The sequence below is a fragment of the Apostichopus japonicus genome, chromosome 1 (assembly GCF_037975245.1).
Source record: "Apostichopus japonicus isolate 1M-3 chromosome 1, ASM3797524v1, whole genome shotgun sequence".
In the NCBI taxonomy this organism is placed as follows: domain Eukaryota; kingdom Metazoa; phylum Echinodermata; class Holothuroidea; order Aspidochirotida; family Stichopodidae; genus Apostichopus; species Apostichopus japonicus.
In genome coordinates this window covers 12,188,075-12,208,051 of record NC_092561.1, presented here as the reverse complement: position 1 = coordinate 12,208,051, position 19,977 = coordinate 12,188,075, and the positions used below count along the sequence as shown (strand labels likewise).

The 19,977-nt window shown below is 39.2% G+C and overlaps 1 long non-coding RNA gene across 3 annotated transcripts in view; it reads right to left on the bottom strand.

Annotated features, from left to right (window-relative positions):
* LOC139967729 (uncharacterized) overlaps positions 1-19,977 on the bottom strand; it is a 217,907-nt gene that overhangs the window by 39,986 nt on the left and 157,944 nt on the right. For all 3 annotated transcript variants that reach the window (XR_011793103.1, XR_011793105.1, XR_011793104.1), the window contains 2 exons: positions 13,358-13,462; positions 12,248-12,410 (listed from right to left, as the gene is read on the bottom strand). This is a non-coding gene — a long non-coding RNA (uncharacterized lncRNA). The remainder of the gene's footprint in view (positions 1-12,247; positions 12,411-13,357; positions 13,463-19,977) is intronic.

Here is a 19,977-nt window from a genome sequence, read left to right as displayed (position 1 = left end):
TCTTTTACAATTTTTTCTAGTATGATGATTCTTGTTTATTGTCCAATGTCTGGATGAACTTAACTGATGGACAATATAAACTTTCATATTTTGTAGCAGAATTACACATCATAATTATCAGATTATACGGTTCTTATGCTTAGAGAGAAGTAAAAATGCATCAAATCATTACGCATAATTATGCGTCCAGCATTGCATAACATAGACCTAGTGCCCTTCATGTAGATATACCGGGCATATATTAAAAGGGAGTGGCACTCATAGAATGTTGCAATTTCAAATATATCTGGTAATGTTTAAAACAATGGAGAGCCACAACGTATATGCTTAGGCTAAGTACGTGAGCTTGTGTGTGACACCTAGTCGAAATGAATGATTCTCGTTTAAATATTCCGCCCCAGTGGATGTAATACACTACCTTTCACATTAGTTTATAACAATTATTAAATCGATGATCAAATATTTTATGTTTGAACTTTGATCAGAACTATAGGGTAATAGAGTAGATTTAAGAGAAGTTGATAATTTGCTAAGAGAAAAAACTCGCCGAGCTCCTTCAAAGTGGGATGGAGTTGGACCTGATCGTTACTGGTTCGAATTGTCAGATATCTGGATATGGGATAACAAACCTTGGGAGTGTTTATTGAAAGCAATTGCCCATATACATACGGTAAGCCCCACTATGAAAAAAAAACTATAACACGTTAACAAAGGCATTTGTTGGTGCATGTAAAGCAACAAACTATTGTAAGAATATTAATGCGTCTTCTTAATTAAGGTGGGAGATACCCCACAAGAGAAAAATCCCAAGAAGTGCTATAATTGGGGTAATCTTTTGTTATTTCGTCTATCATCACTACTATATTGTCCACGCCATACCTAAAACCTATGATTGAGTGTTATACATGTCTGTATGTTATAAATAATGCCCACCACTTGCCACTCTTAAGTTATAGTATTAAAGCGACGGTTGATGTCACTGACGAAACGTTCAATTACGCGTTCAATGTCAATCTTCTCATTAGGGTGAACGTACATCATTGTCAAACCATTCAATCGTGTTTCAGATGATCTGTTACGAAGGTACGTTTTGAGAAGCCTAAGGGATGAAAAGGATCGCTCAACAGTTGCTGTGGAGACAGGCAAGATGATGGCAATATTGAGTAAGCCATAAATGCAAGGAAACATGTCAACATCGCAGTGTTGTATTGCAGACATGTGCTCAGAAGGCACACTCTCAGAGGGCTCCATTTTCCATTTCATCACCCATTGTCTGTACTGTGTTAACGCATGTACGCCTGCTGTGTCGTCAGGCTGAACTTGGTTTGCGTGCAGAGTTGCAGCATATTTTTTCCAGAGCTGTGCAAATTTTTCTTCCTTCATATCGTCCTTGAGGCATTTTGATGATAGCAGTAAGATGTCGAATGTTACCGAGAACTGGGTTTTGTCGTTGAAGCGAAAATGCATTTGATGTATAACCGTGTCTAAGAACGGTGTGAAAATAGTAACTCGGAAATAATATGTTGCAGTAGGCTTAGCGATTCGAGGACGTTCGATGTTAGGCTTGAGTGGAGAGATGGTATCGTTAATCAACTGCATAATTGCTTCAAATCTATGATTACTGTTCTTTCGGTCATCTTCCAGAACAGCCATAATATTGTTTACATTGCCCATGGCACTCGACAAGCATGTGCCTTTCTGTTGTAACCTTTTGGATAGTTGATCAATATTTGATGTGATTACAACACAAGTAAACAAATTGACTATAAATGTGCTGTCTGTAATTGATTGAATTAGCCATGCTGCTTTTGATTTGGCAGAGGCGTCTTTCCACCGACTGATTGCCATTAAGGCCTGCACTATTGTAACGTAGTTAGATGCAAAATTCTCAAGAGCGGTTATGCGTTCAATCCATCTAGTCTCACATAGTGATTGAAGGGCGCCTCCCTGGCTTTTTCGCGATAAGTCATGAACCATTTTTAGTGTTATTTTCTTTTTGTTGCTAGTTGAGAAGAAATTTGTTATCTCTTTTACTGTACTGATCATGTTGCGAACCGCAGGGATTTTTGAAGCATGAAGCAGGGTCAAATTGAGGGCATGTGCAGAGCAGTGATAGTACTCTGCATATGGACAATGATTCTTAACATATGCGCATGTACCAACAGATTCCGAGCTCATAACACTGGCTCCGTCATAGCTTTGTCCGATTGCAGCTTCGAGAGATAAACCACTTGGTTTCAATCTCACTGATGATGGCTTTACCAATGATGTTTCCAGTAAGTCTTGGCTCTTCGAGAGTGTATGTTGTTTCATTTTCTTCATAGCAGCTCTCCAAATATTCTTCGATTGTTTTGGGTATACTTGGTTCTATGATGACTGGACATTCCTCTTTGTTTTTTTCACCATATTCATGTTCGAGTACCTCAATAAATGATATGAAATCTTCTTTTATTGTATTACTCTCCTTGTGGTAATACCTCAAACATACCGAGAGCTGTTCAGTTGAAGATATATCTGTTGTTTCATCCGCCATTATGGTGTAGAAACCAGACTCTTTCACACGGTTTATGATTTTCTCTTTTATTTCTGCTCCAACACCACTAATTAGTTGATTCTGGATATCTCCATATGTATAACAGGCGTTTCTTGGAGCACTAACAATCTGTTCTCTTAGTTCCGTATCCCCAGATTCAATTCGGTACCGTAAAAGACGCCTGAAATTTCCTTCCCCGTCTTTCGTTTCGTCAACATCCATAGGTCCGCTATCATCTCTACCTCTGAGAGCTATGTTGTTCTGACCACAAAAAATCAGTTTTAACAAGTGGTTCAAGTCGCTTTCTATTCTGCTTACATACCTTCTCATGATGGGAATTCATCGATTTGTAGACATTTGTGCTCTTGTGGTAATTTGAGAAAAATTCATGACATCTACATGCCGCATATTTGTGATATTCAGTATTAATATGTTTCTTGAGATCACCTGTAGCACCAGTAATTCTATCATACCTGGTTAATGCTTTCGTTACTAATTTACCCAGAGTAGCATCCATACGGAAGTGGGTCTCATGTATCCCAACTAATACACAGGCTTTACAAAGAATTCCACCAACTGTTTTACTATATGCAAAGTCAGAAATCTTATCAAGATGACTTTGGCGCAAATATCGATTGGTGCCATCTTTTCTGCAGGAGAATGGCCACTCAAATCCTGCTTGTCCTTTCCACTTTGTTTTCAATATGTATGCTTTTGTAAAATCTGTAGCCTTAGGTTTGCCCAATGAAAATTTGCCAATATCATAATCAGGTGACATGCTAGAGCTACCTAGTATGATAGGTCTAGGAGTATCCATTAGGCCTATTGGTTGTGGCGGTTTCTCAATAATTCCTGTAGATAAAGTTGATGAATCAAAGGAAGTAGAAGGCTCTTGATTGGCAGATGCGTTTGGATTTGAGGATGGTGTTCCTTTCTCCTTAGAAGCAACTGTTCTTTCTGGTCGTGTTTGGGTTGACGATGGAATACATGGTTCAGCAGACTCAATTGGTTTGAAACTAAGTGTTGTCTGTTTCAGTCTTACTGTTTTATTTGGTGGTGGTTTGTCAGTACAGTCACTGATACTTCCTCTTCTAAACCGTGGGGGCCATCTACCATTGACTCTGTTAATTGAGATGATAGATAAAAGGGACATCCATTCAATGGCGTGTTGCGTCAGTAGCCAGAGAGGGGGGGGGGGGGAACAGAATGCAGAGGTCCCACTCACAGAATTTGTTTGGGATAACATGGGGTCAGCTAAATTAAGTTAACATGAACCACATTTGGCCACATCAAATCGGGCACAAAAACACAGAGAGGATGTCTACTGGACAGGAGGAACCAGTACATTAAAATACCTTATTTACCTTTGTGATTGAGGAAGCGATCCGGGGGAGCGAAAGTACCATGACACATTCACGGAGAACCCCTCCTCCCTCCGTCTTACATTATGTTGGGGAAAATAACAGCTACATACGATAAACAGTTTGTGAACTTTGTGCAGTCATGCTTGTCTGGCCCCCTGACAGGGACAACCCCACCCCCCTTTCAGGAACATCCTAGTGCCGTCATGCCGATGCTTTCATCACCAATACTTCAGCTGGCCAAGGGTCTGGAATAATATAACACCCCCCCCTATTAAAAATGTAGTGGTTTTATTATTGGTAGAATAGTGCTTGTGAATAAATAACCCCCCAACCGGCCCCCACACGCTTATCTCGGGGCCGATCCATCATCCAGGAGAGCAAGAAGACCTGCTTTACACATCAACTATGTAGTCCCATACTCCCATTGAACTCGTAGGCTACAAATAAAGACCCAAATTTTGTATGGCCGTGGCTATTCTTATGACCAGGAGTAACAATTATTTATAAACTATTCTTACGACATCGGCGAATTTCCGGTTACGCATGCGCATTAAAGTAAATAAAGCAACTGCGCATGCAGAAGGGGTAACCCTAACCCTAAACCCTTACCGGAAATTATTGTTACTCCTGGTCGTAAAAATAGCCACGTTAAAGCAACTGCGCATGGGTAACCGGAAATTATTGTTACTCCTAGTCGTAAAAATAGCCACTTTGATTTTATATACATTTCTTACCGCCCCCCCCCAACTACGATTTTTATCCAGGCTAATGCCCTGACGTTTCTCACAGGCTGGGCATAGCGGGGTGGGTTACGTTAAATCTATTACTATATCTCAGTGCGCCAGGAAAATATTTCCCTTTTTGCAACGACGCAGCACGCGCTCTGTGCCGAGGGTATCTGAGACGCCATTGATAGGCCTAGATGTCCGCCATGCCCATTTGCCCCTTAGCCTACTTCATACCTGTCCGCTTCATGATCCTTTCTCTTTCGATCCATTATTCCGTAAATTTTAAAAATATCAGATTAAATTTTCTGTAGATGATGACGTTGACTTGAAATCGCTATATCGTAAAGTTCAAAGTTGTACCACTGACACTCGCTGAGTTATAGACAGCCAGATGTGCAGTGGTCTAAAAACAAATTTCGTTATAGTAGTGTAACAATTATTTATAGGAAGCGCGTATCACGTGCGATTGCTAGCGTAGCTACTTAACATGCTGTGCGTGCAACAACTTATGACGAACAATAGAAAAGATGAGAACGCGTTGTGCGTACGGTTCGTGACACTCCATCGAGTGCGGTTAGGTAGGCTATACAGGGAGTTGTTATTGAGCAAATCCCTAGGCTGTATGTATTTTATTATGCAGTGGCCAACTGAAGGCTTGTAATAGGCTATAGGCTAAATTTAGCTAATTGCATCTGCAAAACTAAGTAAGTAGCTGAATGCAGTAGGCCTGAATGTTACTACGATTATAATCAAGTTAACGGAGCTGACGAGTATTCAAGATCAAAAGAGCACTGACAAAATACCATGCTAATAAAACAGTTTAAAAAAAAATCGAAACTGAAAGGGGGGGAGCGGTCGCTCCCCCTGCTCCCCCCCCCTGGCTACGTCCTTGGCCCAATCTGCAGAATCTTTGTAAAACCTAATCCAGTTAGACTGATGTCCACATAGCCAACGTGTCAATCAAGTGCATAAGTCTTCAAAGTTGAAGTTAGCACTATACTGGAAGAAGAACTGGTATTCCACGTAATTTTTACCGATTCCAATTATGTTCCGATTATGCAATAAACGGGCTGATTCCGATTCAGTTAATCGTTTGAACACTTCTGAAATGTTTATCTCTAGATGCTTGCATTTCATTCTGAAGGACTGGGCCTAACCTAGGCTAAATACACGAACATATGCCTGATCTAACACTGGAATCAACTGTGCGCTATGGCCTAGTGCATATCCTAAATACTAGGCTATACATAGGCCGTCTTCCATGTGCCAAAAAAGTGCTTAGTTTTTGGATTTTGCTCAATTTTTTAGGGAATACTTGATTTGAGTGAAAATGAGTACAATTTGATATAAGCTTTGGTTTTCTGTTTGTTGGCAGCGACCAAATGTGCATACGGCTGTGCCAAGAACCAAAATGGCGGCTAGCTGCCCATATATGGCTATGATGAATTTGGAAGTTTTTTTAACATAACATAACACTGCCATATTTCTCAAATATTACCTAACAAATAAAACCTTAATGTTCCACTCATCGTGATTCAGCAAAACCAACATAATAAGAACATCTCTGGACGTTGAATCAAGTTTGTACAGTCAAGTTAAATAGTAATTAGTTAGGCCCCAGTGACCTACGAATATTTTTGTAACTGTCAAAGTGATTGATGAATGATCACCAAAATTCATGACTGAGATCAAATAATTCAGCAAACTGACTTAAATCAAGATATCAGTGACTTCAAATACCCGGTTGATATCTATCGGTTGTTTTCTTACTAATTTCGAACAGAAGAATTGACAACGTTAACAAGGTCCGCACACTAACAAAACCCATTCGTTCTGTACGTGCAATTAAAGAGATGATTTACACAGACTGTTCGTGGAAGAAAACGTGACTAGCATTTTGAACTGGCTTCAAGTTGACTTTCGCCTATGATCGAACCACTGATACTAAAGAATATGATATGGTTGGCCATACTAAATCACAATTGAGAGTGCGAAAAAGAAAAAAGAAGTATAAGAAAATCGCCCTGGCAATATCAGATATCTGTGTAAAATTCATTGTGACATGCTAGGGTTTGCAGTAGAAGCGCGAATCGCGCAAACAGTAATCACAATCCCGCATAAAATTTGAAGCAGTGCGGGAGGGTCGCGCACAATCACCGGGAACTTCACGCAAAGTTACTGGCAAATTACGGTCTCCACTTAGCAATTTTCAGTACCAGCAACAATAACCTAAAATCCCCAGAAATCCCTGACCACATGGTAGCCTAACTTCACACTAAGCCCAATGGAAATCTAGCCTAGCCATCTGTTTATTCACTCAAGCTGTGTCGCAAATAAAAAATCAAAATATCCATGAAACACTGCAATCTTCGACCACATGTTAGCCTAGCAACCAAACTAAGTCAATAGGAAATGTAGCCTAACCATTGGTTTGTCAAAAAAAAAATGAGTAGCTTTGTTTACAACTTTCAATCAGTTGGAAAGTTTTCAGCGGTATAATGGTTTCGTTGGTGGTGAGTGATTTTATCCACACACGAAAAAATATATGATTTAAGGAAAGGGCACCTACAGCGGAAGTAAACCTGTGTTTTCTATTTCAGTTGATGGGTTATTGGTTTTCGTAGTATATTCGGTGGCTCGCCGTTATTTGCTAAACGATCGCAAATATTTGCGATTAAACTTTTAATGGATTTTTTCCTCCTCCAAAATAGCCCCCCAATGCCAAATCTTAATTCCTACCCTGGTAAAAAAAAAAAAACAGACAGCAAAAACATGAAAAGGGAGGAAGAAAGAAAGATGGAAAGGGAAAAATGAAAAGAAATAAGACGTGTATCATATATGTGAACCATTAAATTAACGCATTAAACTCTATTATTACCGATTTACCGTCAGTCACTATCTGCAGGTCAATATAGGCCTACATGCACTAAGTGACCTAGGCTACACCAAATATCGAATGTTACTTGGGCTCAGCATGTTACGGGACTTCAAGGTTATTCTGAAGTTTTCGTTATTTATTTCCATTCAAACGATGATTGTGAAGGTTCCCATGTACAAAATCTTACCCTTATGCATTTCACCTCATTTTGTTATAATAATTACAATGATTTAATAAATTTTGAGCCAAAACCGCAGGGAGTATATCCAGTTTAAATCCATCTTCTTAGAGGACTGTATATTATTATAGCCTAGGGTACGGTACTGGTACACTCTGCAGTGCGGTACTTGAGAGTTGATGCTGTAATGAAATGGATTCGTTTATTAATGCAGGGGTTCCACGATGTCATTTATAGTAATCTTTAGCCACTTTTTAATTTTTAAGATTTTTTGTACGAAAGATTGATATTGTACGTATGGAAAGTATATTTTCTGGAGTTAACAACAGCCGATTAACGATATGAATAAATCTGTACTATTCTTATGTATGTAGTTTATAATCCCGTATTTACGTAGCCCCTATGTAACATTCTTATTGTCTGAAGTTCCAAACACGTGGTGTATTGTTGATAGTTAAAAACTTTTCATTTGGGAACCCCCAATGTCTTTTTGTGAACGGATTACTAGTTTAATCCATGTGCGATCGTGATAATCTAATATCTTATGTCGAGTATGAATGAAGGATGGTGTCGGTTGCTTTTTTCCAAGGTTTGCACTTTTCTTTTGGAAGTGTATGTTAAAAACAAAGGCCCTAATATAGCGTGTTATTTTTTATATTTTTTAAAACTGTGCGTGTTAGAGTATGTACATACTTAGCCTAGGCTATGCATATTGAATGTATGACATTGACAGTCTCGTAACTAAGTGCTTTAAAACCATAGATGAAAGTTGAGGAAAATACCGGTTGCATTTACTATACCGGGATTCATGTTGCAACAAAACGACTCATGTGCTACCGTAACATGGTTTAACACATGTTTAGTACACCGGCAATCACTGTAAAAATGGGCCACCAAATCGCGTCAATTGGGTCTTCTATTTTCAAAAAGCTTCAGCTTCTGAGGGGGGCACACACCCCCCCCCCCCGACATCCCCTTACAATGCGTTCCGCGGCGGAAAATCCAACTTTTTTGGATTTATGTTCCAAGGAAAAAAACATTTTTGCTGACCGTGACCTTCTGATGTTTGCTGCGATGCCCTCAAAAATAATTTAATTTCAGCAGAATTGCTGATATGCCTCTAATCCATAGCTGTCGCAATAAGCCTAACAATAGGTTGTTACATTGTAAACAGGTCCGTCTCGGAATACGGTCTAACATTTTGCTCAAATCAATGATGAACAAGTGAATACAAATTTTTCATATGAAAAAAAAAAAAAAAAACATATTGGAGTAGTTTCTAGTTGTTATGATTTCCTTACATCAATCTGGTAACATTCTACAGTAATTATAAACAAGTTACGGTGGTATTCTTTTAAAGATAGCATACTTTTGTATTACTGGCGAGTTTTCGTTACACGTCATTATTCAGACAATGGTCCGAAATAAACAACAAATAATGGTGAATAAGAGAAAAATACGTGATTCACTTTTCGGATTTCCCGCGACAATCGTTTGGGTTAGCACTAACTTCTTTGATGCATTACTAGCAAAATACACTGCAGTGGAATTTCTTGTTGGCAACTTGCCAAGAAAAGTTTTTACATCTACGTCAAGTCCATCGGACATCAAATTCCAACTAAACTATTTTCAGCATGTCTCGAGCCCACCGACCATTTTGTGCTAGGGGTTAAATATTTCTTTTGGGTAAAGTGTGCAAACAGTTTTTTCCAGAGTTGTTGGAACAATTGTACGCACACAAAGTCCGCATATCTGCTAGAATAATATTATTGTATTTAGGTTTTCCATTTCATTTGTTTTCATTTTGGAAACTATGAAAGATTTTTTACTTGAAGGTGTTTTTAACTTAACCCCCCGCGATAAGTCGTTCCACTCAAAATATTGCTCTTCAAGACTTCAGTTACGAACAATAATTTCTCTGCCCACTGCGTTGACTTTTTCCAAGGTGGTAATGTTGGCCGTATCGGGAAAGCCCCGGTAGAAAATAGCGTGTGTGCGCTGCTTGGATGATATATGCACATGTTGAAAAGACTCACTGCATAGCTGTCGATCTTTAAAATAATATATTTATCTTCCAACTTACGCTATCAAAAGGCCAGAATTAGCTTTCACATGATTTACCTCAACACAAAAAGAAAAGAAAGATGGCTCGAGTTCATAAACATTTGCACGGAACTATTGATCGTTACGAAAATGTGAATCTGGCCTAACCATGTTTTGTGCACATATATATCACAATATCAGTATGCATTTGCACTACAAAAGTAACGTTCACAAAAAAAACAATAAGTCAATGATTACTGCAGCGTAAGCTGTTACTGGATAACAAATTGTGATGTTGTTTTACTTATTGGTGATTTTTGTTTCGAATTCGCATATATAAATTTGAAATATGAAGTGAGAAATAGAAAGATTTTATAAACCTCTGGCATGGGGGTTGAATGCATGGAGGTAAATGTAGTTGCAACGATCCCTATAATTCTTAAGCCTAGGCCAAGACTCCTCATGTAACCATAACATTCATACGACTAGGCCTAGCCTATTCAATTCTGAATGGTTCCATCCATAACGGTGCATAAACGTACAGTTGAGGTTTGTCGGAAAAGTTAATCTTAACGCTGTTCTTAAGAGCGTACTCAACCGATATCCAAAAGTCTAAATCGGCAAGGCCTATTGTAATGCTAACAAAAGGAAGCTAGCAACCACTGCTGCCCGTAGAAGCACTCTAAACCTGGAAGCACACTCAAGCTCCGCCCACTCTGCATATTACTAAGAGAGAGGCAGTCGAGCTGTGGTCATGCTTGGCTGATTTCAATGAATGGACAATAGACGCTCACACGCCGTCATGACGGCGATTAGAATTGGCAATGGTCAGGAGTGGCGATCTGTTTCAAATATTGGGGGGGACATTTGCTTGGATGCAGGCGAATTACTATCAAAGCGGAGCGCCACCATTGGTTGGCGCGCAGCGTACAAGAAAATTTCTGGTTTTGATAGCCCCCAGATCACCGGAAATGGCACTTCTCGGGCTTGAAAATGACCAACCAGATGTACACTTTTGCCTGAGAACCAAGTTTTTCCTAATAGTTTTTTTTTTTCATTCATAGCCTTTTTTCAAGATTGTCACCAGTCACACATCATGTTCGACCTCATTGCATCTCCTGTGGATCATTGCTTTTGTAGGTAATTCTACGTAACGCCCCACAATACCCGTCAGTCCCACTTTTCAAGGTTTTAAGCCCATTATTTGTTCAGAATTTGAATAATAAATTCACTTCAAAACATACCCATAATGTTGCACAAATTTCATCTATGGACAACCAATATAGAAAAACCCCCCTCAAACCCTAACAGACCGGTCAAAATTGCACGAGTAGAGGGAAGTATGATATTTGCGAAAATTCAGACACAGTTAAATTATTGGTGTAAAAATATTAAAACCTCTTATAACGGCTACTATAAAACTTCGATATCATAGAAAATACCCAAAAAGTATGCTCGAGGGGGAGGGCGGTCTCCACCCCCCCCCTCCTTGGCTACGCACCTGCGGTTAGAAATCTTATAGGAAACAGGCCAAATGGAAACCCAGTGAACCCATATCGATGTGGATCATATATGTGATTGTACGTACTTACACTCATACACAAGATGCAAACCAAATTTCATTACGGATGCGGTCCGTCTAGCTATTCATTTCGAGAAAAAAAAGAAGGAAAAACTACTTTCTGTCATATATAGTAACAAATTGTGACACTGTTAGACAGGCGCCTTGCGAAGAATTTGCCAAGGGAGGGGCAAAGTTTGTACCCAGACTTTCTAAGCGTAGCGCCACCATAAGTTGGCGCGAAGCGCAAAAGAAAATTTTGGTCGAAAATGCCTCCCAGATCGCTGGAAATGGCACTTCCCAGGCCTTGTAAGTTGCATCTAAGCATTTCCTATATTGAAATTACTAGCGATATCATAAAAAAATACAAAACATATGCTTAAAAAAAACTATGCCACCAAATATTGGGGGGGATATTAGATACTATATCCCCCCACCTAAAATATTGGGGGGACATGTCCCCCCCGGCCCCCATGATCGCCGCCCATGGCAATGGCCCCTTATTGACAATGTATTCACATACCAATGTAAATTCAAGCAGTTCAATTACATTGTATGCAAGGGAAATGAGCTTTTAAAGTTCCAACAAGTGAATTGATCCAAGAAGTGTTACATCACATCATTAAAACAATTTGTTTGTGTTCATTGACATGTTTCTGTATATCATTACTGTTTAAAGGTAGTCTGTATTAGCCCCAAATTATAGTATGCTATAACTTAGAACTACAAGTTTTCAAAAAATCGTTCCCTGTGGGTCTTTACTTTCCAATTTGTTCTTAGACATACTACATGAGCACACAAGATGACTGAATGTCCTGGTGAGGTAAATTTCCTCCAGGGTGGTAATAAAAAAAGTTAAAGAATTTTGACCAAAAGTTACTATATTTGAAAATGAGGCATATTTGGGATCAATACAGCATACCTTTAACTCATAATAAAATGCATTTTGACAAACTTCTTACATTCAACTGCTTTATGTTGAGGTAATTTCATCTGTTGTTTCTTTGCTCTGATAATATCTGTCTTGTTGGTAAAAGCCGCATGGCAATCACGATGGTAGAAGATGTCCTCAAAGCTGTCAGGCTGTTCTTTGCAGGTAGATAGAACTTTGTGAGCAACATCACACTGTGGGCGAGATAATTTGCACCATTCCTCAGCACTGGCAATAACTTTAGACCAACTGATTGGGGTGAACCTTGTTAATTGCCCAATCTTCCCAGTACAATGGACTGCACATTTGTGAGAAGTCATTATCAAACTGCTAGAGAAAATAGCAAACTAAAACAAAAAGCTGGAACTTTACTAGTTTACGCATTCATAACCATAGCTAGTCGATATGGAGTAGTGAGGCAGTGACTGCTTTCCTGGTCCATGGGATAGAGGCTAGGCCAAGTGCAATCCACTTGAACAGATCCTAGTGTTATGGAACTTTGCAAAACCTTGGTTTTATCAAAACGTCTTTGTCTCTTATTGACTTGTGCAGAGCCTAGCCCTATAACATCTAATGTATAGTTACAGTAATTACAATTATAAATCAAGCAAATCTGGCAAAAGGATAAGTCTAGCATCTATGCCAGTAGGCTATAATCGTTAGGGTTAGTCTGAACCAGTTAAGTAGGCCCATGCCAAGGATGGTTCTGGTTATTTATTATGTTAAAACTAAATAGGAGCAACAACTAACATTAGGCGTAGGCCTACGCCAATACAAATTGATACGAAAGTCAACCCTGCTCATTGCAGCAATTCCTCGATTAGAAATGTAGGAATAAACAATATTGGATTTACCAACATTCAATCGTCCGTACTATAAGGACATCATAAACTAGGCCAAGCATAGGCATAGCCTATATTGTTTGCTAAGTCTAACGTCAACGAAAACTTTGGTCAGGCAGATTTATAATGTAGGCTAATGCAATATCGCTATCCCAACCGGCGTTAGGCGTTACAACTTTGCAGCGTAGGCCTACGTACTTAATCAACAGAAATTTCGACCTCACTTGCCTACAATATCATACAAGTGTACACATATATTTTCCGACTTTTTTTGGCGTCTTCAGTTATTCTATTCTTACCTTTGTCAAAACGTTTTCTGATCATTTGGACTGCCATCTCCGATAGATTGGAGCAATGGATGGGCTACAGGCTATATGCAGACAGTGCGTGATCTAGGCTAGCTACTGTAGATGTAAACAAAAAAGTTCGGGCCGGGTCAAAAGGTCACGAGAAGCAGCCCTATGATTGGTCAGTTGCCCAAAATCAGGCATGTCCCATAATCAATTAAAATACTCTAGTTTTACTGCATTTTTAGAGTAATGTGCAACAATCGTGTTGTTGGCATAGCAAATTATGAATCTAATGATTATTGTCCGCATTTTAAGCTACAGTAACACCATTCCCCTAACAAATTGAGCAAAGGAAGCGAAAAGCAAGCCATGGAAGACGGCCTATACGTGACAAAGATACGACTAGGACGTTGGTTTCCATCCGACGCGATTGACTTTATTCTCCCAGATTTTCTTTCGTTGGACATTGACAGGGAATCTATAAATTCTAAATCCCTTCTCCGACCTATTAGAGCAATCAAATGCGCAACATCCCGTTATTTCCAACAGATAAAGATTTATTAAATGTGCAACTGGCAAACGATGTGGTAGTAGAGTGGAGGCAACCCATTCGGAAACAAAATGGCTTTGATCACGTGTGCTGAAATTTTCGGAACGCTCATGCCGCAACACTCTATAAAGAAGCTCAGAGCCGTATATACGGCTCTGGCAGGGCTCAGAGCCTTATATACAGATAAGGCTCTGGCAGGGCTGCCGCGGCAGCGCCCTCATAAACTCAATGCAAAAATACTACAGGAAAACTCCCATTCATGCCATCAAATGACCATCATAAACGATTTTAAGAGACATTATTCTTTTCATATAATTACATTTCGTATAATCGGTAGGATCAATTATCCTCGAAGGATTAACACAATTGTCACGAAATGCTAAGTACTTGCTTGTTTACGGTAGTACTTTCTCTGCATTGAATCAGTCGGGTTTTTTTTACCCACCTTCCCCTTCCCCATCTTTGCAATATTGTGTACGCCACTTGTTGCAGCAGTTTTGTTTAATCTTGGGTACACCCGGTCAGTTCACGTATGAGGTCACGGCTGATGGGGTTAATCCTGTTATTAACCCATTCAGACGTTCCTTAAGCCATTCCATCTCATTCCAGCCTTTCATTCTATCTAAGGCATGCCAGTAACCTTATGCCATGCTTACCTCATTTTACTAACAATTCACCTTCACGATCGACATACCACCACGCTGCTGCTCTATTGTTTACTCCTTTGTTGTCAGGACTGAACTAGTAGCTGTTAATCAGAGCTGTCCTGTCTGCCTAAGCGTGAGGATGTGCCTTTTCTTAAGTAAGTAGAGTCTAATTAATTTTGTGCTATTGTAATTTTCCTTTGCTCGAAGCGTGTCTTTGGGTTTCTTGCCTTTTGGAACCTAAGCGGGCTGGGTCTTGTAAAAATCATTTGAAATTGAAGTAGGAAAAATGCCGTCCTGTGACACATACTGAAGCCACTCTTCCAACTGGTGGCGCTTTGCTTGTACGGCAAGTACTGTTCATTTATAGTATACAGGAGCTCGTAACGACAAGAAAGTACCGGCGAGTAATACAAACACTACGTTTTTTACATGACTTAAGTGATAAAGTCGACATAAATCTCTCGACATGGTGATATCGTGTGACACATTTGGATGACAAAATCGTAATAAATATGGAAGTGGACTGCAGTTTCAAAGGTAATTCTTAAGAAGCCATATTACAATTACATTAGGAATCTTATTACTTTACTAGTGTCGTCTGCTCAGTTGCTGTATTGGTTATTCACAACCTCATTGAAGACTCGCCCCAAACCGCGCTCTGAAGAAAGTTAACTTTCCGTTGCTTGCAAGTGAAGTTTTCTTCTTGTCGCCACAAAATGCAGACAGTAATGAAACGTGATACCTTGTTATCTTTTATCTAAACCTGAGATATCCATTGCTGCAATATACAATGTGTTGTGGGTATTGACCGTAGCTGAATGTATTGACTGTTTACTAACCTGTCTAATAACCGATGGTAGCAAGCTGTATATTTTGTAATTGTGGTGTCTAACACTTCTGTTACACGAGGTGTTTGCACGGGGTATCCGCGAACCCGCCCGACGATACTTAAATACTTAATTTATTACCCGAATCCTACGCAAAGCGTGTTTTTTGCGGGGGAGGGGTGGGGCAAAGCGACGGTTTGGCACATTTCCCATTGACTTAAATGTGGTGTTAGGCTACCATGTGGTCGAAATAACAGCAATAACGAAGGTTCCCGCACGACGCGATACTACCCGGTTCCTAATTTATTACCCGAATCCTACGCAAACTGATTTTTTTTTTTTTAATTGCTAACCGATGGTTAGGCAGATTTCCCATTGACTTAGTGTGGTGTTAGGTGACCATGTGGTTGAACATAACAGCAATCAAGAAATTAATCCATGGATATCTTATAACTGCGTCAGTTTCAGCTAATAAACATACTGCTAGGCTAGATTACCCCATTGACTTAGTGTGGTGTTAGGCAACCAGGTGGTCGCGAATAACAGCAATAATGAAAGTATTTCATGGATATCTAATAACTGCGTCACAATTTCAGCGAATAAACAGATGGTTAGGCTTAGCTAGATTTCTCATTGACTTGCTCTGTTGTTAGGCTACCATGTGAAAGAAATTATTATTTATTCGTTTATTTCATAGAAGGAAAAGCTGACAAAGAATTTTACGAGATGTTAAGGTATATAGACGGGATAACTAAAAAATAATCATCGCAAGTGGCTTTTTACTTAATCGTTTATTCCAAATGCGATCAAATTGCGCGAATCTCGCAATCTCGCGTTATTGCGAACCATGGGCCTGCATAATAGATAGTAGTTGTAACAACTGTTTAGGAGCTAACTTGGATATTTTTATGGTGTGATCCAATAGACGTGGAGAGCAAGCATATATAGCAGCTGCGGGAGAGCGATGTTAGAAGTGATGTTAATAGTAAAAAGTTATTAGCAAGTTAATGGAAGAAACAAACGCAAATAGAAATTATTGAGGAAGGTATTAGAATTTACCTTACGTATTTGAACATGAAAACATTGTCAGTATAGAAGATAATTCATTTATTATAGCATCCAATATGTAATTTCTTGAAAATCGTGATACACGAGGGTAAATAACTTTTTTTCCGGTACCCGGATACCCGACGGATAACGGCTTTCGGGTACCCGGTTCCCGATTTTGGACCCGTGTAATCAATAGAACTTACACCTCATTTGAAACTAGGTCAGATTACCAGCATGAGACGTTTCTTTGTGCGCGAGTCTTCACACCCTTTAAGTGTAGTCCCTAACGATATCCACATAACAGAATAATAAGATGGTTATGTTGTCCTGGGCTAATCTCTAACAATTGAATACCAGAAAAATGGGCTTAGCTTCACTTAGGCCTATGTAACCTTTTTTATAACTTAGGTTAGCCTATTGGTCATAAATTAAACCTAGAATATTTCAGTCTGTTAACACATCCTCCATTTGCAACATATTCCCAACACTGTTAAGGTGGCAAATGGGCATAAGCAAAATATAGGCCTAGCCAGTAATCTGAGCTTTGAGGAAAGCCTACTCAGCCTATAGCCAGGTATGTTCTGGACAGTAACTTTATAGGCCATTTTCCTAGATTTAGTTAACTATGATATTAAGTCTAATGACATTCACTAACCATGTTCGGACAAAGCTTTGCAGGCTAAACGACACTGGCACGCAGGCCCTACAGTATTCGTGCTAACACTTATCCTTTGATGACTGTGACTTAATGTAGACATTCTTCAAAATGTTTGCGTTCTCACTTCATAAGGTGGGATCTGTTACCCTGCATAAACTACTACCCACTTTGCAACATTACCATTTAACTAAGAATTGCATGCACAAACAAATATGGAAGTATTACACAAAGTAGGTGGGTGTCAGAAAAGGGGGAGAAGGGCGGGGGAAGGCTTGCTTTTTCAAGTTTTTACCAGGGACACAATTGACACTTATCTGAGTGGAGCACTAAAATAATGCAAGCGAGATAATTGTTTGCCATGTGCCTGTCATATACCAGGAACGACACTTTCCAGACATTAAAAGTTGCATAAAACACTCTACTTGCTCAAGTCATTAGAGGCAGGAAAAAGTTTTCAAAATTGGTTTCTGTAAGTCAGGAGTATAGTACTTACCACGCTGGTAGCCATAACATGTCTCTTGTGAAGAGTACTACTCTTTCGAAAAACGGGTTGAATCAAATTCAAAGTCGTATGCACAATGTATGTTTGAAGACGTACAAATGATCTGGCTTTTTGCCATACAACGCAAAGTTTCCTCACTTTCAAGGCTTCACACACAGCTATACAATGTGTCAGAGTTCTGCCTTGGCAGATCTTAGAGTAGCAGGTTTGGTGATAAGAGCTGGGAAAATTCATGGCAATTGGTAGGTCAAAGTTTCGGTAGAAATCAATTTTTGGAGCTACTAAGGGAGTTATGATAGTATTGACATTTAACAACAGAGGAGAACTAAAGATAGAAGAATTATTGGTTTCGATGAAATCATAACCTTTGTAGTCATGCAGGTGGAAGAGTGTATGTGGGTGCTTGTGTGTGACGCCTTGCTTGTAAACAAGATATCTCAAGAAGGGAAGCTTGAACCATGCTCAAATTTGGTGTGTAGGAGAACACATTCAGAAGAAGTATATTGTTTTCTGGTGACATCAAAGGTAATTTGGAGTCACCAGGGGTCAAATTGAGAATTTGTTAAACAAGTTATTTCAATGAGGGCTTTAAAGGCATCAAAACTCGCCCCAAACAGCGTGCCGTGCTCTGAAAAGTTAATTTTCCGTTGCTTGCAAGTTTTCTTCTTGTCGCAACAAAATGCAGACAGTAATGAAACGTGATACCTTGTTATCTTATATATAGAACTGAGATGTCCATCGCTGCTATGTACTGTACAGTGTAGAGGGTATTGACCGTAGCTGTATGTATTGACTGTACACTAGTGTCTAATTATCGACGGTAGCAAGCTGTTTGTGTATTTTCCAAGATTGGTGGTGGTGTCTAACACTTCTGTTACACCTCAATCGAAACTAGGTCAGATTACCGGCATGAGACGTTTCCTTGTGCGCGAGTCTTCACACCCTTTAAGCTTGAAGCAATCTCATATTTGGTGTGTATGATTTTATCATTGAGTGGAATAAACAGGGTTCGTACACTTTTTTCACAACAAAATTCAAGCACTTTTCAAGCACTTTACAAGCACCAAATTTATGTTTTCAAGCACATGCTTATCATTAACAATAGACATTCTGTGAGACAGAGGCATAAAACATATCTAATGCAATGTGTACGCTGGGTATATAAAGACATGATCAGCGTTGGATTTTCAGGTATTTGAGAAGGTTGTCCGTGGGACTACCAGTTTCAAAGATTTTCAAATTTGGTAGTCCTGCAAAAAATTTTCCACCAAAATTGTTCACAGCATGCATGTGTTTACGTGATATTTCCGAATTGTAACGACGCTACACGTGCGCCGCATACAAACAGTATTGTTTATGATATACAATATAAATCCTACCAACTAGAATGATAATAATTTATCGTTCAGGTAGGTAGGATTTAGATTGTTTACTACTGTACAGCTCACATGCGTACGTCCAGCAATGCAATTTCACTCGGCCTATAGACTGTCCGTGTCTGATCGACTGTTGTTACAACCAGGGTAGAAATTAAGATTTGGCTTTGGGGGCAATTTTGGAAAATGAAAAGTTAAAAACGACCCTCTTAATGAATTTACGAGGGTTTTTTTTTCTTAAGGTTTAGGGTGCTCTTTTCTAAAATTCAACATGCTGTTTAAGGAAATGGTTGTAAGCATTTAATAGGATAAAGTAAGCACAATTACCCTCTTCCTAGTGCTGCGACCTTAAAGCAAATTCATTAAAATTTTAATCGCAAAAATTTGCGATCGTTTAGCAAATAACGTCAAGACACCAAATATATAACGAAAAACCTGTAGAAAACATGTAGAAACACATAGAAAACAACGTGTGTGGATGAAATCACCACCAAATACGAAACCATTATATACTGCTGAAAAGTAATCGAAGTTAAAACCTTCAATCCATTTCCACAGCAACGGTGTACGTAAAATACAACATTCCCTCTTTACGACATAGCACATACCATCCAAACAACTGCCGATTTTCAGTAAATTGAAATTGTAAACAAAGCTACGCATTTTTTTTTTTTTTTTTTGCAAACCGATAGTTGTCTACATTTCCCATTGACTTAGTGTGGCTGTTAGGCTAACATGTGGTCGAAGGTTGCAGTATTTCACGGATATTTTAGTTCTAGCTAACTGCGTCACAATTTCAGCAAATAAAGAGATGCTTAGGCTAGATTTTCCCGTTGACTATGTGTGGTGTTCGGCTACCATGCGCGCGAGGATAGCAGCAAGGAAGTGTGTAAACAAAGCTACGCAAAGTTTATTTGGGGGGCAAACCAAACCGATGGTTAGGCTACATTTCCCATTGACTTAGTGTGATTGTTAGGCTAAAATGTGGTCGAAGATTGAAGTTTTTCATGGATATTTTT